This window comes from Ovis aries, chromosome 3, assembly GCF_016772045.2.
Source record: "Ovis aries strain OAR_USU_Benz2616 breed Rambouillet chromosome 3, ARS-UI_Ramb_v3.0, whole genome shotgun sequence".
In the NCBI taxonomy this organism is placed as follows: Eukaryota; Metazoa; Chordata; class Mammalia; order Artiodactyla; family Bovidae; genus Ovis; species Ovis aries.
The window spans coordinates 171,711,716-171,725,085 of NC_056056.1; the positions used below are offsets into that span (position 1 = coordinate 171,711,716).

The window sequence follows — 13,370 nt, forward strand, 5'->3', positions numbered from 1 at the left end:
ATCATCTGGGTCTGTTAAGACCCAGACTTCTGGCCCCCACCTCCAGAATTTCTGTGTTAGGAGGTCTGGGTTAGGATTCTGGAAGTTGCATTTCTAACTGGTTTCCAAACAGTGCAGATGCGGTAGGTCCAGGACAAGCTGATCTAAAGTAAGCCCTGACACTTACCTTCTACCAAAGTTTATTCTCCCATTCTCTTGAATAACCCCACAGAGTGATTCAATTTGTATGGTTGTGTCAGGGTGGCCTTGAACTGAGGTAAAAAAAAAAAACAAAAAACAAAAAACAATTTGGTTTATTTTGTAGCCATGTGCTAGTGATTGACCAGATTTTTCACGCTGGTGTTTTCCTTTAGCCATTTAGCCCATGGAGTTATAGGCTGCATCTCCTAGCATTAGTTCAGAATAAGAATAACTGTGTGGATCACAATAAACTGTGGAAAATTCTGAAAGAGATGGGAATACCAGACCACCTGACCTGTCTCTTGAGAAACCTATATGGAGGTCAGGAAGCAACAGTTAGAATTGGACATGGAACAACAGACTAGTTCCAAATAGGAAAAGGAGTACATCAAGACTGTATATTGTCATCCTGCTTATTTAACTTCTATGCAGAGTACATCATGAGAAACGCTGGGCTGGAAGAAGCACAAGCTGGAGGTCAAGATTGCCGGGGGAAATATCAATAACCTCAGATATGCAGATGACACCACGCTTAAGGCAGAAAGTGAACAGCAACTAAAAAGCCTCTTGAAAGTGAAAGTGGAGAGTGAAAAAGTTGGCTTAAAGCTCAACATTCAGAAAACGAAGATCATAGCATCTGGTCCCATCCCTTCATGGGAGATAGATGGGGAAACAGTGGTAACAGTGTCAGACTTTATTTTGGGGGGCTCCAAAATCACTGCAGATGGTGATTGCAGCCATGAAATTAAAAGACACTTTTGAAGAAAAGTGTCAAAGACACTTTGAAGAAAAGTTATGACCAATCTAGATAGCATATTCAAAAGCAGAGACATTACTTTGCTGACTAAGGTCTGTCTAGTCAAGGCTATGTTTTTTCCAGTGGTCATGTATGGATGTGAGAGTTGGACTGTGAAGAAGGCTGAGCACCGAAGAATTGATGCTTTTGAACTGTGGTGTTGGAGAAGACTCTTGAGAGTCCCGTGGACTGCAAGGAAATCCAACCAGTCCATTCTGAAGGAGATCAGCCCTGGGATTTCTTTGGAAGGAATGATGCTAAAGCTGAAACTCCAGTACTTTGGCCACCTCATGCGAAGAGTTGACTCATTGGAAAAGACTCTGATGCTGGGAGGGATTGGGGGCAGGGGGAGCAGGAGCAGGGGACAACAGAGGATGAGATGGCTGGATGGCATCACTGACTCAATGGACGTGAGTCTGAGTGAACTTCGGGAGTTAGTGATGGACAGGGAGGCCTGGCGTCCTGTGATTCATGGGGTCACAGAGTTGGACATGACTGAGCAACTGAACTGAACTTAACTGAATATGAATAAAAATAACACTTAGATAATTTGTTAACAGAGGGAAGTGTACATGTAAAGTATTTCGCTTATGCCATTGGCCTTGTGTGAAAAACTCTGTGAAATGATGAATTTAACATTGTCCCTTGGATTCCTGCTTCTTCCCCTCACCTGCTCTGACTAGGAAAATAATTGTAACTTTAGTCTGAATGGGAATGTATCAGCCAGGTCTTTCTGACTTTTAGATGGCTTCTGTAGCCTGGCCAAGCTATCTGGCTTTCTGATTACACAGTTTTTATGAAGAGGGAAAAAATATTTTCACAGGAATCCTTTTTAAATTATTTTCTCCTCTAACAGAGGAGATCTAAAGATCTAAAAGCTGGCACTTCATTCAGGACTGTTTCCTACTCTTTGGTCATTCCCCATTCTTCCCTGATGCCACCTACCCCTTAGACAGTCAGGGATTTAAAAGTATGTTGGAAGATTTTGATGGTGTCTGCAGAGTTGAATTACATTCTTCTATGTAACATTCGGACACCAAGCAGAAAGATAGCACAGTCTGTCTAGCTCTTTGTAATTAGTTTCACGTTATTGTTTTAATTGTGGCACAGCTTAATCACTGGCTGTGCCCAGATTATGCCACATGGTTAAAATAATTATGGGGATTTGATAAGATAATGCTTTGAATTCATATAATGCTTCTTTTCCAAAAAGCTCTACACTTTAAAAGGAGAGGGAGAGAGCAAAGAAGGACAGCCATTCAATTCCAGCTTTGGTTGTTTTTTTGCACCTTGTCAGGGCTTGTTGGTAATTATGTATATATATGTGTATATATATACATAATTATTTCAGGTCATAGTCTACTTGTCTAAGGAAATATTTTATCCAGTACTCAAAGGTTCTGAAGGTAGTGTGAAATGATACATACTTGATTTGCTGCTGCTGCTCCTGCTGCTAAATCGCTTCAGTCGTGTCAGACTCTGTGTGACCCCATAGACGGCAGCCCACCAGGCTCCCCCGTCCCTGGGACTCTCAAGGCAAGAATGCTGGAGTGGGTTGCCATTTCCTTCTCCAATGCACGAAAGTGAAAAGTGAAAGGGAATTCACTCAGTCGTGTCCGACTCTTCTCCGACTTGATTTGCTAGCTAATACTTAATACAGACTATACAACTGGTAGCCTAGGCAAGCCTGTATGGATGCATTAGTTCTAAATCTAAATATTTGCTTACAAAGCTGATGACTACTGGCTCTATGAGCAGTTGTTTACTTTCAGAAGAGTGCAGTCTGGTCATAAACCTTTCTTAGAACTACCATACAGTTTGTATGGTTTATTGAACATTCATTCATTCATTCCAAGTAGTATGCCTACTATGTGCTAGTCAGTAAGTTCAGTCACTCAGTCATACCCGACTGTTTGTGACCCCATGGACTGCAGCACGCCTGGCTTCCCTGTCCATCACCAACTCCCAGAGCTTGCTCAGACTCATGTCCATCGAGTCAGTGATGCCATCCAATCATCTCATCCTCTGTTATCCCCTTCTCCTCCCACCTTCAATCTTTCCAAACATCAGGGTCTTTTCCAATGAGTCGGTTCTTTGTATCAGGTGGCCTAAGTATTGGAGTTTCAGCCTCAGCATCAGTCCTTCCAAAGAATATTCAGGGTTGATTTCCTTTAGGATTGACTGGTTTGATCTCCATTCAGTCCAAGGGACATTCAAGAGTCTTCTCCAAGACCACAGTTCAAAAGCATCAATTCTTCGGCACTCGACTTTCTTTATGGGCTCAGTCATTAAAGAGTCTGCCTGCAATGCGAGAGACCTGGGTTAAATTCCTGGGTTGGGAAGATCTCCTGGAGAAGGAAATGGCAACCCGCTCCAGTGTTCTTGCCTGGAGAATTCCAAGGACAGAGGACAGGGCTGCAGTCCATGGGGTCACAAAGAGTCAGACACGACTAAGTGACTTTCACTTCACACTTTTCTTTATGGTTCAACTCTCACATCCATACATGACAACTGGAAAAAATAGCTTTGACTAGACAGACCTTTATGGGTAAACTAATGTCTGTGCTTTTTAATATGCTGTCTAGGTTTTCCATAGCTTTTCTTCTAAGGATCAAGTGTCTTTTAATTTCATGACTGAAGTCACCATCTGCAGTGATTTTGGAGCCCAAGAAAATAAAGTCTGTCACTGTTTCCATTGTTTCCCTATCTATTTTCCATAAAGTGATGGGACCGGATGCCATGATCTTTGTTTTTTAAATGTTGAATTTTAAGCCAGCTTTTTCACTCTCCTCTTTCACTTTCATCAAAAGGCTCCTTAGTTCTTCTTCCCTTTCTGCTATAAAGGTTGTGTCATCTGCATATCTGAGGTTATTGATATTTCTGCCAGCAATCTTGATTCCAGCTTGTGCTTCATCCAGCCTGGCATTTTGCATGATGTACTCTGCATATAAGTTAAATAAGCAGGGTGACAATATACAGCCTTGATGTACTCCTTTCCCAATTTGGAATTAGTCTGTTGTTGCCTACGCCGTTCTAGCTGTTGCTTCTTTATTTTTTTGTCAGTATTTAAATAAATTTAATAGGACCAAGCCGATATTCCTCAACGTTAAAGCAAATCTTGAGAACAAACTGAACATTTACAGTTGTTAAAAACAGGTTCTACATCTTATTTTTAAAAAAATCAACTCAAACTTCTTCAATTAGGGCATTTGATGAATGTTAGTGAATGTTTGTTAACTTGAGCAGAATATAAAGGTTGTTTAAAGTGTTCCCTTTAATACAACAAATACAAAACCTTGTGAGATCATAACTCTATAATTTCATGCATGTCTTTGAACAAGTGAAACTATGGTTACCAAACAGCTACTGTTGTCACAGTGTCTGATACGGGGTAACAATAAATAGCTGTATATGCAGCACAAGACACCCATTTATTTAGTCACAGTAGCAGGACACTTACTTAGCGACTTCACTCTCACTTTTCACTTTCATGCATTGGAGAAGGAAATGGCAACCCACTTCAGTGTTCTTGCCTGGAGAATCCCAGGGACGAGGGAGCCTGGTGGGCTGCCGTCTATGGAGTCACCCAGAGTCGGACAGGACTGATGCGACTTAGCAGCAGCAGCAGCAGCAGCAGCGGATCTTACTCCTCATTTTATTCTAAATTCTGTCTTTACTGTTCAGATTCTCCAGGCTTATGGATGTTGTCAATCTTCAAAGTCATTCTAACCATTTGTGTTACAAGAGAGATCTGCTGCTTTTTGCCGATCAAGGTTTCTATGACATGTTGATGTTTCATATTATTGGTTCCCTTGTGCAGACAGCCAATCCCCGAGGGCGGGGTTCACCTCCTTCACATGTCTGGCCCGGATTTCAGTCATGGTCTGGATGGGGTTCATGCCTCTGTTCTCCGTGAGCTCCATAGGGATGACCACCAGTCCCTCGGCAAAGGTGTGCATGGCCTACTGCTCCAGGGCTGGGCACTGGTCGACCTCCTGGCTGACCACCAGGGCACAAGCGATCTCGGTAGTGCCCCTGCAATATACCATGTGGTTGTCCTGGATGAGGTTGTGGATGACACACAGAGCGTCGTGGCGGGAATGCTTGGCCTCCTTGATGATCATCTTATTTCCTCCTCTGATGAAAATGATGACGGCTCTGGAGTTCTTACACTGCTTGATGACCAGCCTCTTGTCTCTTGTGGTCCCAAACGAGATCTCCTTCACAAGACCTGCAAGCCTAGCTTCTTAGCTGTGAGCTCTGAAAACCTAGGGATGATGTGGCCACCTATGGCGATGGCGATCAACTCAATTTCAGATCCTTCAACCTAGTGGACCGCCAACAGGTTATTCTGGAGAAGTAAATGATTAGCTTCATCATCAAAGCCCCACTGGCAAATAGCTAGATTAGCACCAGTTTCTTTAATGTGCTGGATCATCCCTTCAAACTTCTCCTTTACAGAAGTGCTCCTTCAGTACTTCTGAAGGGCTTTAAAATCTTCCACAGATGTCACATCCACCTTCTACTTCATCTTTGGTTTCAGTGGCTCAAATAAACATGTGAGGATTGCAACCTTAGCATCTTCCACTTGCTTGGGCATCTGCAGATGACTGAAGTCCTTGTCCATGATCAAGCCCTTGATCAGCTTGGTGTCCTTCAGCCACTCACCCACCTTGCCTTCTACCTTGATGAGCTGGAAGTCAATGTCCCTGAGCTGCATGTCGGCCACGGTGAGGATGGCATTCACAGTGATCTAGGTCATTTGTCAGTGACAGCTGTTAATTACTTTGGAGCCCAGAATGGTCTTTGCTGTCTGGATCAGGGGCTCAGTGTTCTTCATGTTGTCAAGGACACTGTTGCTGATCTTGTCCAGGTGCTCAATAGTGATGCAGGTGACCTGCTCTTGGCCATCGGTGATCCTGATTGGGTGAATGTGGAGGTCCATCAGCTGCTCAGCCTTTTCCAACAGGACAACCACTCCTGTGGTTCCATCTCATCATCCTGTGATTTGGACAGTTCAGCCATCAGCTTGGTGATCTGATGGTCAACATTCATCATGCTTAAGAGGGTGGCACTATCATTGGTCATAGTCATGGCCATACTTATTCACCATCGTCTTATCAAGCCCATTTGGTCCAAGTGATGTTTTCATTGTATTTGCTACAGCCTTTGCTGCCATTATATGAAATTTGAGGGCCTCAAGTACCATAAGATGAGACTTGCAGTCCTGATCCTTGATGATGAGGAAAGGACTGCCATAGTTGTCGAAGTCAAGGGTCCCCACGGTCCCCAAGATGCAGTAGCGAGTTACTCTCCCTCAGCCGGCGGAGACCATGCCAGAACCCAGAGCCCACCTTCCTCTTCAGGGCTATCTGTTGCTTCTTGATCTGCATACAGGTTTCTCAGGAGGCAGATGAGGTGGTCTGGTATTCTCATCTCTTTAAGAATTTTCCACAGTTTGTTGTGATCCACATAGTCAAAGGCTATGTGCCAAGTGCTGTTCTGAACTCTTACAGTAAACAAGTTAAGCAAAATTTATACCCTCATGTCCCTGACATTCTAGATGTAGGGGAATTGACAATAAACAAACAATAAAGTAATGATTTCAGATATGATTAGTCCTACGAATAAAATAAAACACAGTTGGGGATCAGAGTGACTTGAGTGGGGAACTTTTAGATAGATTAAAATGTATCTTTTTCAGAAGATGACACTGAACAGGGTCCTGATGGTGAGAAGGAATCTGACATGTGAAGGTATGGGAAGGGAATTTTAGGCATAAGGAAGAGAAAGTGTAAGGGGTTGAGTCAATGATGAGCTTAGTGGTTCTAGGAAAAGCAGGTGGGGCAGAGGGGTTGGAGGAGAGTGAGTAAAGGGTAGACTTATTGGAGCTGAGATGACACAGAGGCTAGGTCAGAGGACTGTACCCCATGGCACCACGATTTCAATTTTAAGGTGATGGTAGGTCATGGAGGGTTCACATGGGCTGGTTCACATTTTTGAAAGGTCATACTAGTTGAGGAGATTAGACTAATAGGCAAAAACAGATAGGAAATACTAAGGAATGCAAGCCTTTTTTTTTTTTTTTTTTAAGACACGTTGAGTTTGACATAGGTATTATACATACAAGTGTGGGGTCTAATTGGAGAAAGAAATGGCAACCCACTCCAGTATTCTTGCCTGGAGAATCCCATGGACAGAGGAGCCTGACAGGCTACAGTCCATGGGGTCACAAAGAGTCAGACACAACTGAAGTGAGTTAGCACACATGTGGTTGAAAGTGTAAATCTTAGAGCTTAGGAGATAGGTCAGAGTTGGAGATGTCTATGTGGGAGTCCTCACTGTATACATATAATCATTATGCTGTGCTTAGTTGCTCAGTTGTGTCCAAGTCTTTGAGACCCATTGGACTATAGCCCACCAGGCTCCTCTGTCCAAGGGATTTTTCAGGCAAGAATACTGAAGTGGTTGCCGTTTCCTTTTCCAGAGGATCTTCCCAACCCAGGGATCGAATCTGCATCTCCTGCATTGCAGGTGGATTCTTTACTGATAAGCTACTGGGGAAGCTCTACCCTGAAAGAGATTTTTAAATACTATCTTTTTTTCTGATGTGCATAATGAATAACAGAAGTTAACAGAGTGTGACTTGAATACAATTTTTATTATCTCATTTGTTTGTTTAATAGCAACTAGATCAAAATTTAGGTCTTAAATAAGTCTTATCTTTCAAAGGAGCCATGTGGGAGGGCTAGCCAATTGGGCCAACAAAGCCACCATTGCTTAGAACTTTCTTGGAGTGATTGGGGCTCCCTTTTAGATTTGCTTTTGCCTCACAAGAAAGTCAGCCTAACTTTTTCATAGAATTGTCTCATTTTTTATTGAAAAATAGAACCAACTTGGAAATTCATCTGCTGTTGTACTTATAACAAAGTTAAAAAAAACCCCAAAAAACTGAATATTTCACCAGAGGGAGATGACTTGATTCCACTGATGATTTTAAAATGACTTTGTCATTTGCTTTGGCAATTCTCAGAATGGTGTCTAAATATGTCTGGGTCAATAAGGAGATGATCAGAATAAGTACACAGTTTTCCAGGTGATAACTTTGAAGGAAATACTATTTATTTGGATTTGAAGTTTTAGCTTTATTCATTCATTCACTTATTCATTCATGAAAAAATTTATTATCTGCCACATTCCAGGTGGTTTTTTAGGCAGTGAAAAGGCAGTTACAAACAATGAAAGGCATAAAACAATGCTAGCTTTTAGTACTTCATCTTTGAACTGAAGGATACCTTAACCATCAAAAATCCCATTTTTACAAATGGTTCAGTTAATCAATTTATTGAAACAAAAACATTCAAGTGAAAGAATAAAATTTAATGTTGCTTGCTTTTGCCTTCCTCATCTGTTTTCTTCTTCCTGTCTTATTTCCAGAAACCTGCCTCTCAACCTCTGATTTTTAAGTCTTACATGATCTGTTCCTTATGCTATAAATTTCCCCTCAGACACAAAGCATCCTTTTATTTTTCTTTCTCCTCCCATTTTGTTACTAGAAGGTATTGATGAATCTTTGGGATAAGATTCTAATACATGAGTTAATTCATAAGAAGGTATAAATGATCTGATGCTAATTTATTACAGTCTGAATTTTTTTAAACAAAAGAACAAAACAGATTGAAGAAATGCATCTGTAATAATGGAAATTAAAGAATTTGCAAGTAATAAAGTAATACATTTCTTGGTTGAGAACCTTCTCCATGTTTCTGATACCACAACTATATAGCTTATATTGCCAATCAGTATCTCTAGGAACCAGAAACTTTCAGTTTCCCTGATGCTACTATCTTTTTTTTTTTTTTTTTGAGGGATATTCTGCAGCCCTCATGTGCCTTGTAAAATAGTAGCAAGATATCATAATAGTTTTGCTAGAGTAAAGGGCCAAATTTTGCCTGGCCTTTGTTTAGCTGGAAGGTGCCTACCCCTGAGCTGGGGCTCTCCACCACCATAGCGCCTTCAGCCTCATGCAACATATTATTACAATCAGCTTTACTTGTTCCCAGGGCTTTCAGCATCTGTAGTGGCAGCTGGCACATCTCCCACTTCATCAGGAAGTGCATTCAAGGGTATCCGGCTAAAAAGTTCCCCCAGCAAGCACTTCTTCATATTGCAAAATGAAGAAGCAAGGTTTCAGTTGGAGGTATTCATATCTGGGGTCAAGTAAGGTAGAGGAAAGTTGGGGAGCTCTTCCATCACCAGAGTGTCTTCTTCATGGGTGAGAGCAGTAAAAAAAAAGCCACTCTTTTTCTTCTAGTAGACTGGCATTCCTTTGACCCTGGGTTTAATCAGAAAAAGGATGAGTAGAATTATGCGATTGGCACTGCCCTTGTTTGTTTTCCAAATTCTCAGAGAGAATTGCTCTCATACCACGGGTTTCCCTCAAGATCTACATTTCTGATTTCCATGGTTCAGTTTTGTGCAGAGTTTTCTGTTTTGCCTGTGAACACCCATATTTCTCTTTCCAGCAGTTAATAGGAAAATTCCATTGTGCTGAGTATACTTTGCTCTTCTTTCCTGTGAAAATAACCTCTATTGTCCTCCACCTGCTTTTACCTCCAGCCATCTGCACTAATATGTAATTGCGTGTCAAAGAGGGTGGTGATGATGACCAGCATATGTCAGAAACATTTGAAAACTGTTCTGGATAATTAGAAAGAGCTATGGTTTAGGAGATTGAGCTCAACTGAAAATAACGTGGCCCAGAGATCTAACTCCTCTTTTTTCTCCCTTTGAGAATAAGAACTTTGGGACAACATTGCTCAAGATCATTCATTTTTATCTTTTAATTATTAGTATGCCCAGTGTCTAGTCTGGAGTAGGAAATGGCAACCCATTTCAGTATTCTTGCCTGGAAATCCCACGGACAGAGGAGCTTAGAGGACTATAGTTCATGGGGTTGCAAAGAGTTGGACATGACTGAGTGACTGAGGATGGTACTGGTGTCTAGTAATCAGCATTAGAGCCAGAAGCATTGAGCCTTCAGGAGTCTTTGGTGGATACTGAAATAGATGTATCTCCTGAAGAAAAATTAATTGAAGTCTGATATGTTTAAGGAAGCTAACGATTATTGAGTACTCATTTTGTGCCAGGCAATATGTTTAGAATTTTTGCACATATTATCTCATGTCATAAATTATCAAATTTTCTGTTTATTCCAGTCATTCTTTGGTGTCTGTGGGGGATGGTTTCAGGACCCCCACTTTCCCCACTAAAATCTGCAGATGCTCAAGTCCCTTGCGTAAAATGGCTAGTATTTGCATACAATCTACATATAATCCTCATACACTTGAAATCATCTCTAGATTGCTTATAATATCTAATAAAATATAAATACTATATAGATAGTTATAAATTCAATTTAAACTGCTATGTAAATAGTTGCCTATATGTGGCAAATTCAAGTTTTGCTTTTTGGAAATTTTTGGAATGGGGGGGATTTTTTTTTTTAATTACTATTTAGATTTTATTTTATTTTATTTTTTTAAAAATCTTTAATTCTTACATGCATTCCCAAACATGAACCTCCTCCCACCTCCCTCCCATAACATCTTTCTGGGTCATCCCCATGCACCAGCCCCAAGCATGCTGCATCCTGCGTCAGACATAGACTGGCGATTCAATTCACATGATAGTATACATGTTAGAATGTCATTCTCCCAAATCATCCCACCCTCTCCCTCTCCCTCTGAGTCCAAAAGTCCGTTATACACATCTGTGTCTCTTTCCCTGTCTTGCATACAGGGTCGTCATTGCCATCTTCCTAAATTCCATATATATGTGTTAGTATACTGTATTGGTGTTTTTCTTTCTGGCTTACTTCACTCTGTATAATCGGCTCCAGTTTCATCCATCTCATCAGAACTGATTCAAATGAATTCTTTTAACGGCTGAGTAATACTCCATTGTGTATATGTACCACTGCTTTCTTATCCATTCATCTGCTGATGGACATCTAGGTTGTTTCCATGTCCTGGCTATTATAAACAGTGCTGCGATGAACATTGGGGTACATGTGTCTCTTTCAATTCTGGTTTCCTCAGTGTGTATGCCCAGAAGTGGGATTGCTGGGTCATAAGGTAGTTCTATTTGCAATTTTTTAAGGAATCTCCACACTGTTCTCCATAGTGGCTGTACTAGTTTGCATTCCCACCAACAGTGTAGGAGGGTTCCCTTTTCTCCACAGCCTCTCCAGCATTTATTGCTTGCAGATTTTTGGATCGCAGCCATTCTGACTGGTGTGAAGTGGTACCTCATTGTGGTTTTGATTTGCATTTCTCTGATAATGAGTGATGTTGAGCATCTTTTCATGTGTTTGTTAGCCATCCGTATGTCTTCTTTGGAGAAATGTCTATTTAGTTCTTTGGCCCATTTTTTGATTGGGTCGTTTATTTTTCTGGAATTGAGCTGCATAAGTTGCTTGTATATTTTTGAGATTAGTTGTTTGTCAGTTGCTTCATTTGCTGGGGGGATGTTTTTGATCTGCAGTTGATTTAATCCATGGATGTGGAACCTACAGAGATGGAGGATGATTATAATTGGAATATAGATTTTATTTGGTTTTATTCAAATCTTATTTTTATTACTCTGGTATGAAATGTTACCTATGTAGTTTTATGCTTGAGGGAAAATATAGTTAGTGTTCTAGAAGAGCAGTGGTCGTTGTGTATAATTTGGAATTAAACTTGTTCATGACATAGACAAATAAATTCAAAGTACACCAACAAATTTAAATTACAGAATCAAGACTGGTCAACACAATGAGAGTGAAGTAAGTTCACAAGACAGTTTCATGAATTTGGCACTATTGTAGTCATTAGGACTATGCCTCAATAATTCCAGGCAGTGCTCTTGTGCCATATAAGAACAAACAACCCTTATAGTTAGACTGTGTTAATCCACATCTTTAAAATTATATGTGGCTATGTAACTTGCTTCAGCCAAAGAAATGTGAGCAGAATTGATGAACATTGTGTGTGGGTGCTCAGCTGCTCAGTTGTGTCTCTGGATCCCATGGTCTGTAACCCACCAGGTTCCCCTGTCCATGGGATTATCCAGGTAAGAATATTGGAATTGGGTTGCCATTTCCTCCTCCAGGGAATCTTCCCCACCCAGGAATTGAATCCATGTCTCCTGCATATCCTGCTTTGGCAGGCAGATTCTTTTACACTGAGCCATCATCTTCAGATAAAAGCTTGTAAGGCCAGTCATGAGTCGCCATCTTCCCATTCTCCAGCCATAATGACCAACACTATTTCAGATGGTGAGGGTCTGCCAGTCTGAGTCCTGTGTGAGGATCATGTGATGCCAAATTCATTGTGCGTGTGCGTGTGTGTTATACGCTCAGTCGTGTCCAATTCTATGTGATCCCATGGACTGTAGCCTGCCAGGCTCCTGTGTCCATGAAATTCTCCAGGCAAGAATACTGGAGTGGGTAGTCGTTCCCTTCTCCAAGGGATCTTCCTGATGCAGGGATCAAACCTGGGTCTCCCACATTTTGGGCAGATTCTTTTACCATCTGAGTCACTAGGGAAGCCCCACCAAATTCATTACTGACTTCATATAGCGTGAGTGAGAAATTAAATTTTGCTATAAGACATTGAGACTTGGGGATTGTTTGTTACAGTAGCACAACCTGTTTGAACTAATGTAGGCACCATTCATCCAGAAAGTAGAGACCCCAAAAGTCCTTCCTAAATGTACCTTTTTTCATTATCTGTGTAGTTTAACCAGAAGTTTGAATTGACCAGACCCTTGGAATGATTAAATGGCATAGACATTAAGAGGTCTGTGCCATCAGGCTGCTTCTGTGCAAATACTGGCCATGCTGCTTTCTTCCTGGAAAGATTTAAATGAGTTACTTAATCTCTTTGAGTGTCAATTTCCTTGTTTGGAAAATATGACTAATAGTAATATCTACCTTATAGAATTATTTGAGATGAAGTAAAATAATGTATAGAAAACACCTCGCTTTTCAGGTGGCTCAGTGGTAAAGAATCTGCCTGCCAGTGTAGGAGATGGAGGAGACTTGGTTTTGAAGCCTGGGTCAGGAAGATCCCCTGGTGTAGGAAATGGCAAGCCACTCCAGTACTTTTGCCTAGAAAATTCCATGGGCAGAAGAGCCTGGCAGGTTACAATTCATGGGGTCGTAAGAGTCAGACACAACTGAGCATGCACACACACACACACACACACACACACACATACACAACACTTAGCGTGGAGAATAATGGTTTGTCAGGTCTTGAGAGAAGGGGGATGTGGAGAGTTCCTAATTAACAGGCATAAACTTTCATTCGACCAGGTGAATGATCTTTTGTACAACATTGTGCCTAAT

At 41.2% G+C, this 13,370-nt stretch overlaps 1 pseudogene; it reads right to left on the reverse strand.

The window, feature by feature from the left end:
- Positions 1 to 4,649: 4,649 nt before the first annotated feature.
- Positions 4,650 to 6,245, reverse strand: LOC114113649 (T-complex protein 1 subunit epsilon-like; annotated as a pseudogene).
- Between the last annotated feature and the right edge of the window lie 7,125 nt (positions 6,246 to 13,370).